At 43.4% G+C, this 23,278-nt stretch overlaps 1 long non-coding RNA gene across 1 annotated transcript; it reads right to left on the reverse strand.

The window, feature by feature from the left end:
* Positions 1–2,151: 2,151 nt before the first annotated feature.
* LOC112659927 (uncharacterized) lies at positions 2,152–20,408 on the reverse strand. Its single transcript, XR_003136587.3, has 3 exons — positions 19,978–20,408; positions 5,591–5,688; positions 2,152–3,707 (listed from the first exon to the last, which is right to left on the reverse strand). It is a non-coding gene; the product is annotated as an uncharacterized LOC112659927 (long non-coding RNA).
* Between the last annotated feature and the right edge of the window lie 2,870 nt (positions 20,409–23,278).

The following is a 23,278-nucleotide window of genomic DNA, read 5'->3' on the forward strand; positions in this document are numbered from 1 at the left end:
AAACTCTATGATCAAGATTAGAAATCCCCTTGTAATTGTTGAATGAAATGGAATCGGGACAGAAATGAAACTGAGGTCACACGAAGTCTGCTTTGGGTCATTGGCCCATGAATTTATCTGTTGCGTTTAGGGTCAATGGAGGCACGGCAGGCACATGGGAACATAACACATCTGTGTAGAAAGGGGCCGCGCAACATATATGCTAAAGGACCTGGATTTGACGGGTCATTGTTTGAATTATTTCCAGCTCATGAATCTTTTTCTGCTCAAGGAGCAACTTTCTCAACTTGCTCTCCCTTCTTTAAAGCCTCTTTGAGAGGAAATTGCAATGAATCTCAACAGCCGTTAGAGCTTGGACACGGGCCACAGGGCATCTTGGGGAAACATTTAGCAATTTCCCCATCTGCAGCAAGAGGGATGGCTGCTAGGGATTCATCCTCAGCCTCATCCTGAACAAGCCGGGGGCGGGGGGTGGGCTGCAACTACTTCTAACAACCTCCTCAGGGGATCCTGACATGGGCGATCCAGGGACTCCCTTTGGGAAGTGCCCATCTAACTCACCCCAGACAGAGTCGGCTGTTTCTGCAGACGTACGTAGCTCAGGGTAAAGGAAAAGTGAAGCACTGAAATCAGGGCTCTGTGATTCTCAGCTGCCTGCCCCTGCCTAACTGAACCTAGTTCTTCAGATATAAAAGAGGACTAACGGTGGGTCCCTCCACTGACTGTCCTGAGGAAGAAATACTGCATCTCCACATTCACACCTGGCCTCACCGGTCTGTGTACTGTTGCATTGGTTCTGCAGGCTCCTCAAGACCAGGGCTCCAATCCCTCACCCACAGGCCACAGGCTGTGCCAGCATCTGATCTCTCAGGTGGGTCCAGGCCTTCTGTAATAAATCCATCCCGCTGAGCTTTCCCTTCCTGCACACCTTCTGTTTGGTGCACACCTGGTCCTCCTGGGCCAGCCTCTAATTAAAGCAGCCCTAGGTTTCTGAGCATGCTTCACAGGAGTGGTTCATAACAATTAAAATGAGGAAAAGAGACTCTTCTATTTAGGGACCAGGGCCCCAGCCTCCTCCCTCCTTCATAGGAAAGACGAAGAGAAGAAAGAAGGAGGAGAGGAAGGGAATTGGCAAAAATCAACCTCTAGCTGAGTCCCACGCGATTCTTCCTCCAACACACCTTTATTGAGCACGAACTATGCACCAGACCCTGGCAATGGCTCCAAGTTGGCCTCTGGTCCCGGCCACCCTCCTCCATTCGTCAGATTGTAGGAATGTACTGACAGCCAGAGTCTGGAGAAGAATGTTGGAATTTTCACTTGGCCTGGATTTCCCTCTTTCACCTCCTATCCTGAGCTCCTCTCTCCCCTAGCCTCCAGGGGCAAGGCCTTATGCTGACTCCTGGTTCGGGGCCTGGCCCTGTCCGGTTCTCCCCCAAGGGACCCGGTCGTCTGGGAATACTCAGAGTTAGTGGGACAAAACACACTTCTCAGTCGTTGCACACTGGTGTTTCGTGAGCAGCAGTGTCCTGCTCCGAGGGATGTGCTGCTAGAGTAGCTGAAGATAGAACTCACTCGAAGCTTGCACATGCCTGAGCCTTTAACGTATTCATTGGAGTGGATTCAGGGTTATTTCTACCTTCACATCCCTGTCAATCATTTGTGTCTCATCCTGGTCCCACAAGTGGACTTAGGGATGGTGCCATGGGTTGCACAAACTCTCACCTACTCATCTGCCATAGGAGACCCTGGTGGGCAGCCCCATGGATGTTGTCTTAGGCTCTCTTTCTTGCAGTCCTCAAGAAAGGGAGGAAACTTCTTTCTATCTTGATGATAACACAGATAAGAATGATGATGTTGGCCTTCAGCCCTCCCCCAGGTCACCTCCATTCTCAGCCTGTCCCGAGCAGGGTGACCCCTGTCCTTAAATCTCACGTCTCCTTCATGAAGCAGGCCTTGGCATACCCATTGTACACAGAGGATTTGCCAAATAAAGGCAGATTAGGTTTTAAGCTCAAATCGGACTCTTGCAATAAGCGTGTTAGTCACTGTCTGTCAATCTTTGTTTGGCCTTATCACTTGGCTCAGGGCCTTGCACAGACACCATTCCCAATAAATGTGGATGATCAAGTGGAATGGGTGATCTTGGAATGATCTGGAATCATTTAGACTTTGGTGTAACTTTCTGAAGAGCGTATTTACACTTTATTTTTTTTAAGGTTTTATTTATTTATTCATGAGAGACACAGAGAGAGGCAGAGACACAGGCAGAGGGAGAAGCAGGCTCCCTGCAAGGAGCCCGATGCAGAACTCGATCTCAGCACCCCGGGATCAGGATCTGAGCCGAAAGCAGACGTTCAACTGCTGAGCCACCTGGGTGTCCCTGTGTTTACACTTTAAAGGAGGGAAGAGAGATGAGAAGAAATAACTGGAGGGATCTCTGCTTGGCAGAAAGTGGAGATGTTGCCGGGTGCCCCTCCCTGCCCCCTTCCCTATCCCAGTGGGCACCAAGGGACAGAGCAACACACCTCCTTAGCCCTCAGGGGAGCCAGGTGTCCTAGCTTACTCTCGTGGGGCCCCCGGGAGAGGTCATCTAGGCTGCCTCGCATCCCCAGGGTTCTCAGCAGTGTGGGGCCTGTGCCCTCACTTGGGGGGGATGTGAGACAAGGGTCTCGAATGCACACGTGTCCCTTGGGCCCTGAGGACCTGCGGGCACAGGGGAGTGAGCAGACTCCCTCCCCGCCACCCTCAGCACGGCCGCACCCACAGCCTGTCCCTGGAGTGCGGCTCCTTCCGCCAACGAGGTGGGTACCAAAGGTCACCGCCTATCTTCAGCTGCTGTGACCTCAGCAAGGGGACGCCTGCCAACTGTGTCTTCCTGCCCTCTCCACCCCGCTTCTATATGTCATCTGACGGCTGGAAGCCAGGAGCCCTCCCCGGTAGTCTGCTCAGGATTTCCTCCTCCGGCAGAGTCAGGAACCAACGGCGAGCTTTGCCCAAGCCCATGGTGTGCAGGGGGAGTCAGTGCCCCCCCACCCCCGCCGGGTTTCCCTGAAGACTCCAGCACAGACTCTCAAGCATCCTCCAACCCTCAGAGCACTGAGAGCGCTTCCCTCCTATTTCTTCAGCAGGGTGAAGGGCCTGTCCTTCCCTTCATCCACTCATTCATTCATCCACTCATTCATTCATTCATCAGCCAGGCATTGATTCATTCTCTGCTGATTCCAGGAGCATCGATTCCCCTCTTTTCCACAAACATTTGGGTCAGGCTCTGCGTTCCAGAATTTCCGCTGAGTCACAACTGTGAGCTGGCAGTGAGGGTGTCTGTTCAGTTCTCTAAACCTACTTCCCTGTGTTTGGCTTCCCGCGTTGGCCATTTGACCTTGACCTGATTGATTTCACAGAAGCAGCTGGAACTGGGCAGGAAACAGAAGGCTCCAGAGGGGAAAGTGGCTGAGCTTCAGAAGAGCTGCTCGGGGTGTGCGGCCGGAGCAGGTTTGCCTCTGAATGCGAGTCTTTGTCCTCTCCTGGCCTGGCTCAGGACGGGGCTGGGAAGGCAGGCCCGGCCCCGTGGCCCCACCAAGGCAGGAGGCTAACAGGTTACCAGGACTTTTGGCTGGAAGCAGGAGTCGCTGGTGTGTGGCCTTCAGGCTTGGCTCCCACCCCTGCTGCTCACTCACTCGGAATCTTCTTCTGGATCTGAAGATCTGTGAGCAAAATGAGAAAACACATAATTCTGTTCTTCTGTTTCTCTTAGCGTAAACATTCTTTTTCTTGGGTTCTTTTTTTGGGAGCAAAACAAAATGGGAAGGAAAGAAAGCCAAAAGCAGCAACACCCGAGGCTAAATTGTAGGCCTGAAAAAAAACAAACAGAGGAGCCTGTGCAGCCATCTCTGTGATGCCTGTGTGATCTTGAGCGAGTTATTTAACTTCTCTGGGCCTCACGCTGCTCAGAGGATCCAGCTGTGGTGAGGCCTAGCTGGGTGTGTCTGTGTTCCTTGATTTATATATTCCTTATATTTTTGAGCCTGATTACACCAACAACATAAAGAGCCATAAAGGTCCTCAGTGATGCTGTCCCACCACGCTGTGGGCAGTTTTGCGGTATTGCATTCAAGGAGCCAAAGTTGCTATTAGTTTCTGTTTTTTCCAGAAAGCTAAAGGGAAACACAGAGTTCTATTGTTAGGAGAAACTTCTCCTTTTCCAGTGGGGCAAATTCTCCAGGCGCACGCCCAGCAGAAGGCATCAACTCCCTGGCTTTGTCCGTTGAGATACGCGCACCCTTTGGGAAAGCTCCCGGAGTTGTTTTTCTCGCTCTGTTCCCCAGCAAGAGGAAAGAGGAGGTAGCTGGGTTTTGTTACTCAGCAATCGACAAAAATGAGGCGAATGAGACAGTCTCCCCCCTCCAGAAAGAAACTACTCCCATTTTCCAGGAAGAAACATTTTTTTGAAACGTGCCATTCGACTATCTACTTTCCATCTGATTTCAGGTACCACGAATGTGAAAGAGCCAAGGCAGGTGTAAGCTGGAGAAGAAAGACAAACAGGGAAGGCTCACACATTGGAAGAGCACTAAGTAAGATTTACTACTGAGCCAGCAAGCGGGACGACAGTGTGGTCGATATGCATCTTGCCAACAAGCACAGCGTGTCTTACAGATAGTATTTGGTTCTTCACAGACTAGCGTATTCTCGGTTGAGGGTGGGGACGAGGAAGAGAGCACTTGACAGTCCCCCGGGAGTTTTTGTAGACCTCACACACCCGTTTCCCCACCCTTTTGCAGAGATTTTGGTGCCCTCCTATTTGAGAAGCGTGGTGCCATTTACGGACATGTTCCCAAAGATAACCCATGGTACTTTCATTCTATGAACAGATCAGAGCATAGAAAAAATGAAATTATGCTACTTCCCACCAATCAAACTCTTCTTCAGGCCAGACCTCAGCCCAGTCTTAGAGCCTTGGCACCAACCCACAGGCTCACCAGTCTTTATGAATTTGATCCTTTGCATTTAATTAAAAGAAATCATTTAAACTTACAGGGAACATTAAGTCATTGGTAGCTATGGGAGACCAGGAGGTCATGGGTAATTGATATCCAGTGATAATCCCCAAGCCTCAATTGGATCAGTGATTTCAACTCCCCCTCCAAATAGACTTTTATTGGAGTGCTAATAATGTCGCTGCTTCGGCTGGTTTGTGCCCCATCTCCTATCCTCGCCTTACTCCATCTCCCAGTGGAAGAGCTAAGTATTGAAAAGACCCATGGGCAGACAGCCAGTGAAGGAAGTAGCTGCAATATCCCACAGCACAGAATAATTGAGCTGCTATATACGTGCGTCCCACTTCAAGTACAGCTAATACCAAAAAATTCAAATCTAAAAACCTACAAATAAGTGCATGGTGAGTACTACAAATACGTGTGTATTACAAACAGATGTTTGCTTCATACACAGACTCACCATGAGGTTCTTGAAACCAGTGGTTATTAATTTCTGTAGGTTCTTGGACTCTTCAGAGAAATTAAAGAAAGCTACGGACTCTTTCCTCAGAAAATTGCGTTCACACATATATGCACAAAATTTCACTTACAGGGTTGGGTGTTTCATAGAACTGCTCAAAGGCTTGTAAATACAATGCAATAGGTTAGGCCTGGTGTGAAGAATAAAACTTTCTTCCAAGCTTGCGACCTATGAGAAAGAAGAGTATATCATATAAGACTGTGTTAAGGGAGGGACACCTGGGTGGCTCAGTGGTTGAGCATCAGGGCGTGATCCTGGGGTCCTGGGATCGAGTCCCACATCGGGCTCCCTGCAGGGAGCCTGCTTCTCCCTCTGCCTATGTCTCTACCTCTCTCTCTGTGTCTCTCATGAATAAATAAATAAAATATATTTTTAAAGACTGTGTTAAGGGTTATAATAAAAGACCTAAAGTGCACCAGTAAAAAAGTATGCATAATCTAATAATGTATATTTTATCAGGTAGGATGAATGGGTATTAACCAAGTCTGTTCATCTTAAAGACAATACTTTAATATCCTTATAAAAATTACTTCAAAAAATATACATCTGGTATAAATCCCTGAAATCTATTGGGAACTTCTGCGTAGTGACATAAGAGGGCAGTGTAAGAATCAATTATTTCTGACAAGAACAGGGTTGTCAAAAATGACATCACAGAGAAGGTGACATTTAAATGGAGCCCTGAGTGTGACTTGAAAAGAATTTTAATAGGTGAGAAGACATAACATTAATGTGTTAGGAATTGTAACCAGTGGAAGGTGAACCAGCAATAAATATCCTGCCTCTCTGGAACTGAAAGTCATTGGCATTTATCAAAATTGAGAAGCACGTCAAATGCATAGGTGATAGGTCTATTCGAAAGCTGTTTTCTCCCACCTTCATTCGTATTCTCTTAATTTTACCTACAGAAATGTGTTCCCTCCTCGAAAGGGGTCTTTGTAAACCCCATCTAAAATGTGTTGTTGGCCTTCCAGGCCTTGGGCAATAATGGTCTCTCCCTATAGCAGGAGATTGAAATAAAAAGCCGGGTCCACACAAGCGCACACACATGAACTGCCAAAACCCAACGCCAGCACAGGGAAAGGAGGCTCCAAAAGGAGCACCAAAGATGGAGAATTTCACTTTGCAAAAGCAGGTACCTGACAGGCTCAGCTTTGCGCAGAGTAGCCTTGCAAAACTTATTTCTTGAATAGATTATATCTGTAAGGAATTCTCAAATTTAAATTCAAACTCTTTGCCCTTCCCTTAGCAATGGGAACTGGAATTACTTGGTCATCTGTTTTTGTTTTTGTTTTTATCGAAATTCTGTTATGAATATTTAGACCAGGTGTTTTAAAAAATTAGATCTGTTTCAAATTAGAACTATTTCTGTTTCAAACAAAATCTAATATAAGATGTTTATAAAAGGGGGAAGCAGCTCTGGTTATAGCAGGGTAGCTCAGCAGGAGTGAGAAAGGGAAGCAGGCCCACCACCCGGCCTTCCCCCAACACGGGAGCCATGGGCCAGCAGCGGCAGCATCACCTGGGGGCTGGTGAGACATGTAGCATCTCAGGCCTCACCCCAGACCTGCTAAATCAGAATCTGCATTTTTATAAGATCCCATGTGATTCGAATGCACATGAAAGTTTGTAAAGCTCTGCTCTAAGGAAACTTCAGCCTTGTTTTAGACAATGTTTATTAGTGGTAAAGATGGGTTGAAATTATTTTCATTTTAAGATGGAAATAGGTTACAGGTGGCATTACTGTCTCTGGAAACTTATGAAGCACAGAGGGACCCCATAATAGATTATCCTCTGCCAAAGGTGGAAGTAGGTAAGTCCCTCTGAATACCCTCAGGCCCAGCTGACTTTGCAGGAGTCACCAGAAGTCACAGTACTTTGCCTCTGGTGCTAAACTCTGCTGCTGGGCTTCTTCCTGGTGGTCCCATCCTCCTCACTGAAATCACTGAGCCCACTTTATAAGCAGCAATTTACCACTTCCCCACCCACAGTGGTCAACCAGGATGGTACCTTTAAAGATGCTGGCATCCCTATTACCAGTGTATTTCTCTGGGCCATCCTGGGGACATCGTTAGAAGGCAGGTGAGCAGGTTATAAATCCACTCCAACAGTCCTATCTCCTTGTGTTTTTATGCTTCTTTTAAACATGTCTAAGAATTTTTGGCATCTTCACTTAATTTCTACCTACATTTCTGTCAATTAAACAAGCAAACAGAATCATCCCCAGCTACTCAAGAATCTAAAATCTTAAACAGGTGTACTCATATTGGTAAATTTTACCCCAGAATCATCGCAGAGGAGCTGTGATCCTGAGGTCCCTAAAGCTAAAATAGTTCTAGGCAACCCACCAAGGCCCTACTTGATTCATATTACCAAACAAACAAACAAACAAACAAACAAAATGTGCCAACTAACCAACCCAACAAAGAAACAAGCTAACAAAACTTTTTGGTGAGAGGCCATTGGACTGATACCAAGGACTTGAATCATTAGGGAGTCATGGCCTCCTACTCAGTCCCAGGGGCAGTTCAGAGATGCAAAACAAGGGATGTGTTACCTTTGAAGAAAGATTACCACTTGAAAGATGCAGGAGTGAGGATTCCTATCACACTACCCTACAAATCACTTTTGGCCTATGTAGAAGACAGGTATGTGCCTTGAAGAACAACAGTGGGCCATTGTGAAATCAATCAAATGGGGACTCTAATTGTAGATGCTGTTCCAGATATAGACTATTTATTGGAGAAAATCAATATAGCTGCTAGAACCAGGTATATACCTGTTATTGATCCGGAAAACACTTCTTCCTTTTACCATAAGCAGAGAATACCAAAACCATTTTTATTTCACCTAGCAGAGACAACAATATACTTTCACTGCCGTACTCAAGACTACATCCCTTTTATGCCTCTGTGTCATGTTTAATCTGCAGAACATTTGACCACTGATCCACTACGTTGATTATATAATGCTGATAGGACAGCAGGAAATAGCAAGTATCCAGATACCTTGATATGACTTATGTGTATTGGAAAGTGGGAGATAAACTCCATAAAAACGTTAGAGTACGGTGGTTTAATCAAGTTTCTGACGTATGGTATGGCATTCTTAGGCACGCTAGGATATCTCTTCTGAAATGAAATACAAATTCTATACTTTGCATCCCTCCATTAATAAAGAGATACAAAGTTTGGTGAGTATCCTTCTATTATGAAGATGACTAATTCCAAATATAATCCAACGCAGGTACTGGGGAACCTCAAGGTTGCCAGTTTCAAGTGGGGAAGAGAAGTTTATTCTAGCAGAATAATGCTCCAGTACAAACAGCTTTGTAACTTGGAACTTAATAAAAATTACCTCAGAATGTCTTCAATAGACCACTGCTGCATGGAAGCTATAGCAAGACATGGTGGAGGAAATTATCACAGGTCCCCCGAGTTTAGAATAAATCCACATCTGTCCCTTTGAGAAGCAGTTTTTATCTTGCTGCTAGTACCATTTAGAGTCTGAATGCGCATGAAACTTCAGTTGCACATCATGAACTTGCTTTGACCTATGAATCCACCAGTCAGTTATGTCCAAAAGTATTGAGTCATCCGTAGCAGTGAAATGTCCAAATTGGACCTGAGCTAGTCCTGAAAGTATAAGTAATTTCCATTCACAAAGGCATCTTGTTCCATGTCATCTGAACCTGCAGTATCATCACCCCTCTTTCAACCTACACCTATGGCCTCATGTGGTATAACATAGGACCAGATGACTAAAGAGGAAAACTCAACCTTAGTCCGTAACTAGTTCTGCATGATGTACAAGATTCTGGTTAGAGGAGCACCACTATAGTATTATATCCCCAGTTAGAGTTGGCCCCAAAGCACAGTGGGGAAGAGAAGTTGTCTCAAGGACAGAATTTTTAGTGGCATATCTGATTTCTGCTTTACCTGAAATATACGGATCTACGCTAGTTTGTATATATTACCTGGATATACAGATCTACACTAGTTTGTAAGCAGTGCCTGAATGCTTAGCTAGATGGTCAAGGACATGGAAAGCTCAAAATAAGAGAATTACTGATAAAGGAAGTTTGGGACAAGTACTTGTGGATGGAATTCTCAAAAGGATCCCAGAGCTTGGAGACTATTGTCTCATGTGATATTCACCAAAAGACCCTTCAGCGGAGGTAGGTAGCATGGCTGAGTCTGTGGATGCCACTCAACCTTTCCTCAGTCACCCATTCCTGGGAGGAACAGCCAGTCACCTGGCAACAGGTTGATGATATTAGACCCCATTTTCTTCCTCATGAAAATAGGTACTTTCAAAATAGGAACTTGCTTTTCCAATCCTTCTTTACTTCTTCCAAAGACATCATCAATGGGTTTTATTGAATGATGTTTCATCTGGTATTCCACTCAATTTTGCTTCTGACCAAGAAATTTCAGTTCATACCAAAAGAAGAGTCTGTGGCTTTGCCCAAGGAGTTCACTGGTCTTACTCTGTTGCTCAGCACTCAGAATCAGTCTTAGAGAATGTAGAACAGTCTATGGAAGACTTACAGCATCAAGTAAGAGACAACACTGTGAGCTGCATTGCTGCCCCAAGGGAGGTAGGATGTGTCTTGAACCATTGATCAATAGAGCCAGAATACAGTTGATAGGACAGCAAACCTCACTATTACTCTTAAGGACCATTTGCAAGAAAGTCATATAAATCCACCAGATCTCAGCCCCCCTCACACATAAAGGTTTCCATCAATCTGCAGGTAAAGAATCTCAATAAGCAGGCTCTAACTGAAGGCAAACAAAGTAGAATGGGCAGTAGAGGAATTTATACACACCAACTATGGCCTTCTGGCCCATTATAAAGATGAATATTGTAGTAACTACTCATGTAGGGTTTGTCTCTCTGTTAGGTATGAACTAACCGAATGTATGCATACTAACCAACTTTCCTTTTCCCTTCACACCTTCCTCTGCTGCTTGAGTATATTGTCAGTTGTTAATTGTGTATTTTGATGTTTGGGTTTTGGAACATTAAAATAGGATTGGAACTGAACCAGAGAAGAGGTTACATCATCAGATGCCAAAGGCTGTCAGGAGAGGAGTTGGGATCTCTTCTTTTGAGGAAAAGATGAGCACTTTGTGCATGAATAGTTACATTATGTGAGGGAAATGTGTTACTACTCTGGTTGGTAGGAAGTTCACCCCAGATGGTGTATGTGGATGTTGAGTTGCTAGAGAGAAGGACTGCAATGGATACCACAGACCAGCCCTCTCAGCTTCCTGGAGGTGTGCCAACCCATGCTGCAAAGGCCAGAGAGATAAAAGTTGCATTTCCCATATTGCATTGCCACTAGGATTTGTCAATTTGATGCATTCAGGTCAGACTTGAATCGGAACTGAGAAGAGTAGAAAGAGAGGCAGGTGTGAAGCATCCATTTGGGATATGGATCTTGGCAGATCTACCAGAAACCTGTTTAGGCAGCTCCCTTTGGTTTTCCTGGTTGCTGCAGGGGCCAGCTTTCTGATCCTTTGCCTTCTGCTCCCCCAGTGCCAAAGCTCCCACTCACAGCAGAAGCTACAAATATGAGTTCAGGGGCCGAGAGTTGTTGGGACTTCCACAGAGAAACCTAGCAGCCCTGTAAACATCTAAGTCCTATTACCAAATCCATTTCTGCTTAAGTTAGCTAGAGAGGTTTCCTTTCTCTACCAGGAACCCTGGCTGATGCTCTGGGAGGAGGTCAATGTTGGCAATAGAAGCTCCAGAAACATAAAAACGGATTTCTATTCATTTAGGCACCATGGGCTATTTATGGACACTCATGAGAAATAAAGAGAATATACCAATTGTATAAACCTATAATGTAAAGGGCATTTTTCAAAAGGCTTGGGAAAATACACTGGTCTAGTGAGTCATTATGACCCTTCACCTCTGAAAACAATGGTGCATTAGGGCTCAAAACACACACTGTATTTGCATTTAACAACATGAAATCACTACAAATATAAATGTGCCCTCACGGCTAAGTGGCAGCCTGCCCACTGGCTTGTGTGCTACAGCAGGTGGCCTGGGTTCAAATAGTGTGTCTACTGCTTGCCAACTATGGGATGTTAAGCAAGTCGCTTACCCTACCTGAGCTTTATTTTCTCCTTCTGTAAATTGGGGATAATTATAGTACTGGCATCACAGGGCTGCTCTGAAGGCAAACTGAATTAATGTATGTGAAATGCTTGGAGCAGTGTCTGGGGACTAGTAAATACTCCACATATGTTTGCTGCTGCTGTTATTATTATTATTATTATTATTATTATTATTATTATTATATATTAACATGTAGGGTTCTGAACTTAATGGTAAAAGAAAAATGCAGAAAATATGAAGACAGTAAAAGACATACTACACTTTGTTGGAGACAATATAATACCTTTAAGTGCCACATGCCCCCTGGACATGATTCCTTATAGGAGTACCTGAAATTGTGTTGTCAGCCCTCAAGGCTGGTGTGCCTAAGGGAATCCCACTTCATGGAGAATTTATTTCCATGACATGCTACTGCAGCCAGGAAGTTCTCTACCCATGAGTCAGCATACCTGTGGGTGAGGCCTGCCTCTACCACTGCCACCTACTCACTGTGAGTGTAACACCCTGGACTTCGATTCTATTCTCTACTGAGTGAATCTATTAGCTGGAAATAGTAAGCCCTTTCAAACCACCCCCAGGGACGTCATCAGGCTGGATGTAATTATGGGTGTGAACCTTGTCTGTGAGACTTCAAAGGACATGTGGGAAAAAGGGGCATCCCTGATGTTTATGGCCATCCTTCAGTGCTGGTCTATGTCTGCACTATCTAATATAGTTGCCACCAGGTTTATGTGACATTGAGTACTTGCAGTGTGGCTGGTATGATTGAGGCACTGATTTTCACATTTTATCTTTTTTTTTTTTTTTAGATTTTATTTATTTTTATTTAGAGAAAAAGAGAGAGAGAATATACAAGCAGGGAGAGTGGCAGAGAGAGAGAGAAGCAGACTCACCACTAAGCAGGAAGCCTGATGTGGGGCTCAATCCCAGGACCCTGAGGTCATGACCTAAGAAGGCAGATGCTTAACTGACTGAGCCACCCAGGTGCCCCTCATTTTATCTATTTTTAATTGGTTTAGATATTTAAGTAGCTACACATGGCTAGTGACAGAGCACTGGACCACAGAGCTCTAGACTGTTAGCTCCAAAAAGTCAGGAACTGTGTCTGTCTTCTTCCTCACTGGAGCCAAGGACTCAGGTACCTGGTTGTTGCCCCCAAAAATAACGTGTCAAGTAAATTACTGTTCAAATGACAAAAAGTCTGCCTGCCATCATTTCCATATATGTGAAAAGTTGATGATTCTGTTTATGTCAGTATTGCCCAGAATGAAGATAACATCTCAGGACAATGTGGCAAGGATGGGAAAGGAGAGAAGGCCAGATGTCAGGTCTATTCCAACAGATCCTATCTCCTGGGGTCTACAGGTGAAAACTCACAGGGGTCATTGCAAGGTCACATGTAGAACCTGGCAAGTCAACTCTGGAGAATGACTTTGTAGAGCATAATATCAATGCTCTGTCCAATCTGACTGGATCCACTTTAGTGAGCTTTTGCTTCAACAGCCAGCACCTATAGCTCTCCTTGGCAGGAATGACCTCAGATTCCTTTGTTCCACCCCACGGCACACAGAGAGCTAGAAGTACTTAAGAGTGCCCCAGGTACTCCTCACCTTTGAATGATGGCTACACAAGCATGAGTTGGGAGTTGGGAGACCGTGAGTTGGGAGACCATGAACTGTAACCTACATCCCGGGGCTCCCTGCAGAAGTGGGCTGAAGCTGCAGTAGGTAGACTTTGCCTGGGAGTGTATTCTTTCTGGCTTCCTCCCCTTTCTGGTTTTGCTGCCCCTACTCCCTTACCATTCTCCCTGGGAACCCTCCCTTGAAAATGAGTTGCACCCAAATCCTCCTCCAAAGATCTTCTCTGGGGAACCTGACATAAGAAGACACTTTGCTAAACAAACTTTAAAAAGGTTATGTAAGAGGCACCAGGGTGGCTCAGTGGTTGAGCATCTGCCTTTAGCTCAGGTCATGATCCCAGGGTCCTGGAGTCAACTACTGCATCAGGTTCCCCGCAGGGAGCCTGCTTCTCCCTCTGTGTATGTCTCTGCCTCTCTTTCTGTGTCTCTCATGAATAAATAAATAAAATCTTTAAAAAAAAACAGTTAAGTAACTAATAAGATTATTAATTTGCTGAGTCTACAAGTAATATCTCAAGGCATAGCACTTAACCACTGGCAAGTTGAAGTTTAAATGTCACTGGATGAGGTGACTTGGTGGCTTGGTCGGTTAAGTGTCTGCTTCGGTTCAAGTCATGATCTTGGAGTCACAGGATCAAGCCCCTCACTGGGCTCCCTGCTCAGCAGGGAATCTACTTTTCCCTCTGCCCCTCACCCTGGTCATGCTCTCTCTCTGTCTCAAATAAATAAATAAAAACCTTTAAATAAATAAAAAATGAATAAATGTCACTGGTTGAACTAAGAATTAGAGCAAAATGTGGGAGGATTTCCAGTGATGTTTCCATTAACACCAGGTAACCTGGTAGCTTACCAGGCATCATGAAAGAAATATTATCCTGGAGAGATGGTACTAAAACCAGCCTTCCTCCCCCTAGGCAGAGACACATAGACACATTCTTTAGCTCCCTTCAGGGTATGTGCCCAGAGGACCCCACCCTTTGCTTTGGATGACACACAGGATGTTAGGCTGTGACCACACACTTGAACTACAACAGTCAGTTCTCTTCCAGTCTTTGCATTCCACGCATGTTTTCTTAAGGCTACACCCTCATCTCTGTGTTAGTCAGGATTCTCTAGAGAAACAGAACCCATAGGATAGATAGATAGATAGATAGATGATAGATAGATAAACAGGTTGATTGATTTTAAGGAACTGACTCATGTAATTGTGGAGGCTGACAAGTCTGAATTTGCATGGTAGGCAGCAAGCAGTAGGCCTAAGGAAGAGTTGACATGTAGCTAGAGTCTGAAAGCATCTGAAAGCAGAATTCCCTCTTCCTCAAAGGATCTGTCTTTTTCTCTTTAGGCCTTTGACTGATTGGACAGGCCTACCTGCATTTTAGACGATAATATGCTTTACTCAAACTCTACTGATTTAAATGTTAATCTCATCTAAAATATAATGTCTTCATGGCAATATTTAGACTGATGGTTGACCAAAACTTAGGTGTGATGGTGAACCAAATTGACACATAAAATTACTTATCACAGCCACCTTGATTGAATTGTGTTTTACACTTCAATTTAGGATGCACTCTGTCCTCCCTTATGGACAGGTCACTAGCTTTCCCAGGAAAAAGCTGTCACTCCATGTGGTTGATCTCATTCATCGTATGTTGGGTATTGTTGACTTAATCTTTCTGACCTGAATCCCAAATTTGCAAATCAATATATTAACATACTATCTTATTGATTTGAAATGTTGCCTACCAAAGAAGTTCATTAAACATTCAGCACCCCAGAATTTTATTGGAGAGTGGTCATACAGGCATCCCCAGATGCCCATTTGAGTTTTTTAAAAGATGCAAAAGCAATTCAGTGGAAAGAGGATAGTGTTTCAATACATGGTACTTGAAAATTGGACATCCATAAGCAAAAAAAATGAACACTCACCTAATCTCATGTCTTCTGTAAAAGTTATCTAGACTTCTGGTTTCTGCTCTAAATTGCAAAGAGCTTGGAAGTCATCACTCCCACCTCACAACAAGAAAAAATTTGAACAAACCAAAAATCCACAACTCTTCTGAGATCCATCAGAAAATTGGGATCACAGAGCAAAATATTGCCCCAAAACTAGAGAGACAAGTACATACAGATCATAGCTTGAATATTGAGAATTATAGTTTACTGGAAGCAGAAGCCACTGAAGCAAGTAACTGATAGACAAGAACATTTTAATGGTAATTAACTAATTGCTTGAGGCTGAGTGTGGACTAACTTGAGATCCAAAAACTCCTGGGGGCCTTTGGTGGCTGGAGGGAAGGTGGTGGTACCCACACTTTCATCAATTTTACTTCTAAAAGCCTCACCAGGTTCTTAGAGAAGAGGAAAACTAACCATTTCTAAATATGCTTGGAAAAATCTCCTCTTAACAAAGGCCTTCCCTCAAAGGAAACTACTTTACAGAGACTTAACAAATGTAGGGGAAAGAAAATATCGACTCTAGCCCCCTCTAGCCTTACTGTCTCACCTCAGGCAGAATAAAAACCTGAAAAGCACGGTGAAAGCCACAGCCCAGAGGCACAGGCTCACTGAAGGACTGAGTCCTAATCATCGGACTCATCATACCTTACCTCCAAACCGACAGGCTCCTGTATATCAACAGGGAACTATAGCTGGAAGAAATGTAAGGCTAACACTCTATTTAAGAAGGAGTCTCAAGGAAAACTCCAAGATTACAGAACGAAAAGCAAAACAAGAACATTAGAGGAAATTGAAGACTTGGGCAGTTATAGGCAACCCTACGTTAAACACAAAATAACTCGTAGCCAGACAAACAGAAAATTCTACATTAAAGACCTTTTTGCCTCAGCTTCTATTGCCAATACATCGTGTCTGTTTTTCAAAATAAGATTACAAGCATTCTAAAAGATTTTTTAGAAGTCTGAGACACAAAGCAAGCATCAGAACCAGATTCAGATATGACACTAATCTTGAAATTATCAAACCAGAAATTTAAAGTGATTTTGAATACTATGCTGCAGATCCCAATGGGAAAAAGTGGGCAACATGCAAGAACTGATGGGTAATGTAAAAAAAGAGAAATAAACCCCAAAGTACATGCTAGAAATAAAAAACATAGTCACAGAAATGAAGAATGCTTTTGATGGGCTTATTTGTACACTGGACACAGCCAAGAAAAGAATTGGTGAGCTTTAAGCTATGTCAATAAAAATTTATGAAATTGAAATACAGAGAGAAAAAAATAATTAAACCAAAAAAAAAATAATATGCAATAACTGTGGGACAATTACAAATTATAGTTATGTGTTAACATAAACATAATGAGAATACCGGAAGGAGAAGGAAAAGAGGAATGAGCAGAAGAAATATTTGATGTAATAAAGGTGGAGAATTTCCAAATATTAATTACAAAAGCCAAACTATGGATGCAAAGGGCAGAGAATACCCATCAAGATAAATACCAAAAGATCTATTCCTAGGCATACCATAGCCAGATTGTAGAGAAACAAAGACAAAGAGAAAATCTTGAAAGAAGCCAGGGTTGGGGTGAGGAGAGGACATCTTATGTATAGAGGAACAAAGATAAGAATTACATAAGACTTCCCTTCAGACTTTTTACACAGTTGACATGACTGTCTAAATAGAATTCTGAAAGAATTGACAAAAAGAAAACCTCTGGAACTAATAAAAGATTGTAGCAAGCCTGTAGGATACAAGGTTAATATACGAAAGTCAGTTGCTGTGTACCAGCAATGAGCAAGTAGAATGTGAAATTTAAAACATAACACCATTTACATTAGCACTCTCCAAAATAAAATACTTCTGTATAAATCTAATAAAACATGTATGAGATCTATATAAAGGAAACAGCAAAACTCTGATGAACAATTTCAAAGTAGAAATAAATGGAGAGATATCCCATATTCATGGATAGGAAGATTCAGTACTGTCAAGATATCAGTTCTTCCCAACTTAATCATTCAATGCAATCCCAATCAAAATCCCTAGCAAATTGTTTTGTCGATATTGACAAACTAACTCTAAAGCTTATGTGGAGAAGGAACATACCCAGAATAGTCAACACAACATTGAAGGAGAAGAACAAAGTTGGAGGAGTAATATTACCTGACTTCAAGACTTATTATAAAGCTACAGTAATCAAGAAAATGTGGAATTGGTGAAAGAATAGAAAAGTAGATCAATGGAACAGAATAGAGAGCCCAGAAATAAACCTGCATAAATGGTCGACTGACCTTTGACAAAGGCGCAAAGGCAGTACAACAGAGAAAAGATAGTCTTTTCCACAAATGGTGCTGGAACAATGGAATATTCACAGGCAAAAACAAAAACAAACAAACAAAAAACCCAAAACAAACCTGGACACAGACCTTTACACCCCTTTACAAAATACTAACTCAAAATTCCATTCCTAAATATAAAATTCAAAACCATAAAACTCCTAGAACATAAAATAGGTGAAAACCTAGATGACCTTGGGTATAGCAATTACTTTTTAGATATTATACTGAAGGTATGATTCATGAAAGGAAGAAGTGATAAGCTAGATTTTGTTAAAATTAAAGAGAAAGTGTCAAGAGAACAAGAAGGCAAGCCACAGGCTGACAGAAAATGTTTACAAAACACACATTTGATAAAGTATTGCTTTCCAAATATACAAAGAACTCTTAAAATTCAACAATAAGTAAACAAACAAAAATTGGGCAGGAAACCTTAGCAGATGTCTCACCAAAGAATATATACAGATGGCAAATAAACATATGCAAACATCATATGTCATCAGGGAAATAAACATTGAAACAGCAATAAGCAATAGTAATACACACTTATTAGCATGGTCAAAATCTGGAACATTGACAACACCAAATTCTGGTGAGGATGTGGAGTAACAAATTCTGATTCATTGCTAGTGAGAATGCAATATGGTGCAGTCATTTTGGAAAACGGTTTGGCAGTTTCTTACAAAATTAACAAAATGTTACCATATGACCAGCAATAGCACTCCTTGGTATTTACCAAAAACCCCTGAAAACTTATGTCCACATAAAAACCATCAGGATGTTTAAAACAGCTTTATTCATAATTGCCAAAATCAGGGAGCAACCAAGATGTTCTTTAGCAGATGAATGGATAAAATAGACTGTGGTACATCTAGACAATGAAATACTACTCAGTACTATGAGCTGGGAAACCATGAAATGTGTATGTTAGTGAAAGAAACCAATCTAAAAGGGCTACATACTGCGTGATTCTAACTCTATGACATTCTGGAAAAAGCAAAACTATGGAGACAGTGAAAAGAACAGTGGTTGCCAGGGGTTGGTGAGGGGTAGTAGGAAAGAGGAGTGAATAGGTGGAACATTGAAGATTTTTAAAGCAGTAGTAGAAATACTCTGTATGGTATCATAATGATGGTTATATATCATTATACATTTGTGCAAATCCATAGCATGTACAACACCAAGAGTGAATTATAATGTAAACTGTGGACACTGGATAATCATGGTGTGCCAGTGTGGATTCATCAACTGTAACAAATATAGCACTCTGGGAAGGAATATTGATAATGGAGGAGGTGATGTATCTGTATGGGCCAGAGGTATATGGGAAATCTCTACCTTCCTCTCAATTTTACTGTGAATGGAAAACTATTCTAAAAAAAAATACCAGTCTTATAAAAAGAACACATTGCCATTTATATTAGCATCATCTAAAAATGAAATAGGCCTAAATCTAATAAAATATTCATAGGATCTATATGAGGAAAACTACAAATCTCTGGTGAATGAAATTTTGATAAGATCAAAATGAATGGAAAGATACCCATGTTCATGGATAGGAAGACTCAATATGGCTAAGATGTCAGATCTTCCTAACTTGACCTATAAATTTAATACAGTCACCATCAGGATTCTAGCCTGTTATTTTGTGGATGTTGAGAACATGATTCCAAAGTTAATATGGAGAGGTAAAAGGCCCAGAATAGCCAACACAATATTGAAGAAAAAAAAAAAAAAAAAGAAAAGAAAGAAAGAAAGGTCAGAGGACTAACACTGCTTGACTTAAAACTTATTATAAAGCTACAGTAATCAAGACAGCATGAGATTGGTGGAAGCATGGACAGATTGAGCAGTGGAATAGAACTGAGGACCACAAAATAGACCCTCGCACATATAGCCATCTAATCTTTGACAAAGGAGGAAAGGCAAGTCGATGGAGAAAGGATAGTCCTTTTAACAATAATGCAGGAAAACCTGGACATCTGTATGTAAACAGGGGGAATGTAATATCTAACTTTAAATCTTCCCAAAGTTTGAATTACTGGTACTAGAGGCTTTCCTGAGAGCAAATTTAGAAGGAAGGAGTGTGGCAGGGCATTGGTCACCAAAGTTGTTTTGTTATGTTTTTGTTTTGTTTGGTTTGGTTTTGTTTGGGGTATTTTTGGTTTTTGTTTTGTTATGTTTGAATGGAGGTGGGGGGTACGACCTCTGGGAAGACAGTGTCATTGGAATGAGAACGAAATGCAAAGACTGGAGACTGAGGTCCCTGAAGAAAAGCATTCACCCCATCCTACCAAGGTGTACCTCTCCCTGACATCTTTCAGGAATCCATTAATTCCAGAATGCCTCACCCTAGAAAGGCCTCCCCAGTACCCTGTTCACCTGGGTGAGCAGGCGAGGCCCAGCACAGTACCACAGGCTGGGAATCCTGGTGTTGCCTCCCCGGCTGGGATGTGCTGGGAATTCCACAGGCTCCTTCCCTTCCTGGTCGAATGTAAACCGAGAGTGCCTGGCTCATGCTGAGGAGCCTGGATGACCTTCCTGGGTCCTCTTCCCCTTCCTAGAACTTTGCTCCTCCTTGAGCAGGGTCTGCCCACCAACTCCACATCTGGGTGCCACAAACAGATCTTTGGTATTCAGGTTAATTAATCTCATCAAAGTGTTCCCTTTGAGTGGGAGAATTTCTCAGAGAAGTAGATCTCACATTTGGGTCTGATAGAACATTGGGTCCAGGAGAAAAAGGCAGCACAAAAAAAAAAACGTCTATTTATCCACCCACCAACTGCCTTTCCCTCCAGAAACAGCAGGCTGACAGAGATATCGCCTGCTGTCATTCTGATTCCTTTAGTCCTGAGGTCATGAATAGTAATATATGCAAATAGGCCCCCCTTCCCCTGCCATTGGTCAATAATCTATTTCCAAATAGAATCTTACCTGGAGGCTTCCTCTCAGCCCCCAGTGAACAAATCAGGGTTCTAAACCTTAATTAAACCCTCATTGTTCTGGGTGGTATCTCTGCGGGCAAGGCTGTCCTTTGAAATTCAGATTCCTTGCACAAACAACATTCTAGCATGACACCCCCCACCGTGAGCTTGCTAGTCCAGCTATCTGAGACTAAATTATGCATTTGTCCAGGCTACAGAAAGCTCGGAGAGAGTCGGTTTTCCATTTAGTGCCTGTGTCATTCAACTCTTGCTGCACCAGAGCTCAACTCCAATTCGTTATTTGCATTTATAGATCACAGGGCCAAAACAAAGTTGTTAGTTTCCCTCCATCCCCTTCTCTTAAAAAAATTTGCCTGGAAGCCTTTAGCTGATGTGACAAATGTGAAAAAGCTGGGGGCATGCTGAAGTTTAAAGTTGGTGCTGGCTTTCATCATTGCCTGAATTTTTCCAAGCAACTTTTGAAGCATGAGGAACTAAGTTTTCTTGAAAGAGTACATTTCCCACAGAGAGGTCACCCTCATACCTTGGATGTTGAAACTTTGTAGTCCTGGCTCTACATGCATGTTTCCACAACACTGGAGCCTGGGGCGAGGCCTACTCTGGGGTATTTCAACAGCAGAAAGGGCTCAAAGTTTGGGGACATTCTTTATACCCCTGGTAATATTTTTTTCAAGCCAGATGATCTGGTAAGTTTTGTTTCTAACACTGTGACAAGTCCCAAAAGATATTAGAATGAAATGACATATTGTTAAGGTACTATTTTTAGACTGGGTGACTGGCACCCCTGGGCTAGGCGCCACATGCTGGGGGACCCACTCTTGCCTTCCCCCATGCGTGTCCTTCCTCGCAGGGTCAGGCATCTCAAGAGCTGAGAGGGAAGTTCCATCTGAGGCCAAGTTTCCCTTTAATAAAGATGGTACCCAAGGAACGGCCAAGGGGTGGTTGTTTGCAGGACAGTAGGGATGGGAAAAGCAATACATATCCTGGTGAAGCTAGAGGTGCAGAGAGGGGAAGGGGTATGAGCTGCACATCAGGGTGGGATGTCCCTTTGCTGGGGGCAGGCCTCTCAAGTTACGCCTCTCGTGAAATGCCTCTTTTGAAAATAATAAGATCACATGAAATAAGAACTATATCAGAAAATGCAGGATAAAGGGTGCCCTTTAACAGCATGAGGCATTTGTATGGATGGCACTGCCAGATGGATTTGGAGGGACAAGTCCAGACCGATCCTACACAAAACTACAAATCCCCAGTAAGGCCAAGCTGGGCATTGCTATCCTCCCATCTCCTCCCTCACCCCTCCTCTCCCTGGGCTCCTTGGCTGCCAGCAGATTCTCTTGTCTGCTTCGACATCCCTCATCTGACACCCAAAGTCCCCGCTGAAGTGTAAACGGACCGTTGAGATATTGATTGAATAATGCCTTATGATGTGATGTCCTGGCAATCTTTACATTGAGGAAGGAATTCTTATTCCAACCCAGAGTCTAATCAAACGTGTAAAATATTACAAATATTAAAGTGGAGTGGAGAGCCACCCAGGGGTCTGAGAAGATGCCTCAGCAGGCTAAAGGTCAGATTGGTAGGGAAACACACGCAGACAAACGTGCACGTGGAAGGCAATTGTTGGACTCAGCAGAGTCCTGCTGGAGGGCTGGTGACTCAGAGGGGAGGGTCCACCAGCACTCAACGTGGATGAGGGAGAGAAGGAGCTGGGAAAGCCATATGAGTATCTTCCCTTCTAGAAAACACCATCTTCCTTGATAAAACAACTAAGAGAATCTGTCAGGTGAGCACCAGAGGAGAAATCTCCCGGTGGGCTAGAGGAGGAAGGGCCTTCTGTGAAAGATGCTTTCCCATTCCTCTAACGTGTCTTGATGCTGTGGCCCCCACCTCCACCTCGCAAGCAGGGTCAATGACTTTCTCTCAACCCTCCATAGCACGGTGGCTGCACTCGTGGAATGCTCACATCAAAAGTCACCAAACCCCAGGGCTGTGTTTCTCAACGTGTGGCCTTCAGAAAAGCTGTGTCAAAACCACCTGGGGCCCATCCCAGACTCCCTGAAATCAGAAATTCTGGGTGTAGAACCCAGAAATCAGTGTTAACAAGCCATCCAGGGGATTCTGATGTGGAGCAGTGGTTTGCTCTCGGGGCAAGACGTTGGAATTTTAGGGAGCTCCCCAGGTACATTTTGACACATAGGTCAATGGAGAAAGCATGAAAATTAGGGAAACAAACAAAGTCTCATGACTATATAATCTGACTCCTGGATATAGATAGATCACTCTCTGTGCTTTACAGCCTTGCAAGCCTGATTTCTTCTCACCCTGCCCTGCCTTCACTTGTGAGATGCCATCTTGAATACAGTCACTAAAAGAGAGTTCCTTTAAAGCTTAGACCTTTTGGAGCTACACCAGGAATGATGAATCCCATGCTTATTCCTAACTGTGGCCTGCCCTCCTTGTTCTGTTATCTTTTGATTAGAAGTCTCTTCCAAATAAATGACCCTGGAGATAAAATAGCATGGGGATTTGTAGCTCCTCATGCAGTCTTTGCATGGAGTCTCTGTAATAACTGTTTTCTGGTTTCTGAATTTGATGCTTAGACACCTGGGGGCCCTGGTGACCCTGGAGGGACTGCCCTTCCCAGGACTAGCCAATTAGAGATACTAAGACTTACCTGTGAGTGTGCCTTTCGTATACAAACCAACTAGTTGAAGCAACTACCTCCTTTATCAGGT

Source organism: Canis lupus, chromosome 35 (genome assembly GCF_003254725.2).
Source record: "Canis lupus dingo isolate Sandy chromosome 35, ASM325472v2, whole genome shotgun sequence".
Taxonomy (NCBI): domain Eukaryota; kingdom Metazoa; phylum Chordata; class Mammalia; order Carnivora; family Canidae; genus Canis; species Canis lupus.